A 1,500-nucleotide genomic window follows, 5' to 3' on the forward strand; every position below is an offset into this window, starting at 1 on the left:
GGGGGAGAGTGAGGGGCACCGGGAGAGTGAGGGGCACCGGGAGAGGGGGGGGGGGTGTGGAAGGTGAGCTGCGGTCCAACTGACGGGGGAGAGTGTGTGTCCCTGTGTGTGTGTGTCCCTGTGTGTGTGTGTCCCTGTGTGTCCTTTGGCCCGTCACTCCGCCTCAGGCCAATGAGAGGTGTGCGGGGGCGGACCAAGGGACCAATGAGATTTCCCCTAGGGACACCGGACATCCAGGCAGGCAGGCAGGCTGGCATGCATGCATGCAGGCAGGCAAACATACAGTGCTTTCACTAATATAGTATAAGATTAGTGAAAGCACTGTATGTTTGCCTGCCTGGATGTCCGGTGTCCCTAGCGGCAATCTCATTGGTCCCTTGGGCCGCCCGCCCCCGCACACCTCTCATTGGCCTCACACACTCACACCACCCCCTTGGCCCGCCCCCCACACCTCGCATTGGCCTGAGGCGGAGTGACGGGCCAAAGGTCCACAAAAAAAAACCAAAAAAAAACACACACACACACACACACACACACACTCTCCACCCTCCACCCTCCACCCTCCACCCTCCACCCTCCTCAGCGCGCGCGCACTCACACACACACACACACACACACACACACACGTAGAGACACACACACACGTAGACACACACACACCGATACAGACACCTATACAGACACCTATACAGACACACGTATACACGTATACACACAGACACACGTATACACACAGACACACGTATGCACACAGACTATGATCCATGTAATGTGTATACACATTGTACAGTAATTATATATTTTTCATATTTCTCCGTCTACAGAGTTAAATTATGCAGATGAGGAATCTACAGAAGCTACTGACAGTATGGAAACACAATTGAATGTAACACAGCAATCTGATGCAAATGTGGAAGGTGAATATTGTACTACATTGTAATGTTGAAATTAAATTAAACATCATGGAGGGTAACCGCCGCCGCAGCTCCTAACGAGCTCTGCTCCCCCCACCCGCTGACATGCACACACACTGACTGACACATGTGTGCCGAGCACGCGCGTTATAAGTCAATTTCTGCGACAAAAGTCAAAGAAGTTTCACTTACTATGCGCGTGCACAGAACACACAGCTTTTTTTAATCACGGCAATTAATCACAATTTTTTTTTAATCATACATTTAAGTATTGTTGATGCGCATTAGAATGGAGTACACACAATTGAAATTTATGTAGTGTATAAAAATTACTTTGGAATACAAAAATACTTATTTTAATACTTTACAAATGTGACAATTCTTTCTTTTCATAGACATCGAGATGGAAGGGAGCTTGATGGACACGAATATTGTGCATGATGATTGTCCAGCTGACTCAGAGGAAGGAACAGCTACTAATGAGGAAAGGATAGATTGTGAAAATGACCAACATCATCAACTCATGTCAATACAGGATGCTGAAGAGCGTTTAATTAAAAACTGTTCTGACAATCACAATCAAATA

The 1,500-nt window shown here is 47.2% G+C and overlaps 1 long non-coding RNA gene across 1 annotated transcript in view; it reads right to left on the reverse strand.

Annotated features, from left to right (window-relative positions):
- Positions 1 to 1,254: 1,254 nt before the first annotated feature.
- LOC142493810 (uncharacterized) overlaps positions 1,255 to 1,500 on the reverse strand; it is a 2,834-nt gene continuing 2,588 nt past the window's right edge. The window contains exon 2 of the long non-coding RNA XR_012801214.1: positions 1,255 to 1,390. This is a non-coding gene — a long non-coding RNA (uncharacterized LOC142493810). The remainder of the gene's footprint in view (positions 1,391 to 1,500) is intronic.

Source organism: Ascaphus truei, chromosome 4 (assembly GCF_040206685.1).
Source record: "Ascaphus truei isolate aAscTru1 chromosome 4, aAscTru1.hap1, whole genome shotgun sequence".
NCBI lineage: Eukaryota > Metazoa > Chordata > Amphibia > Anura > Ascaphidae > Ascaphus > Ascaphus truei.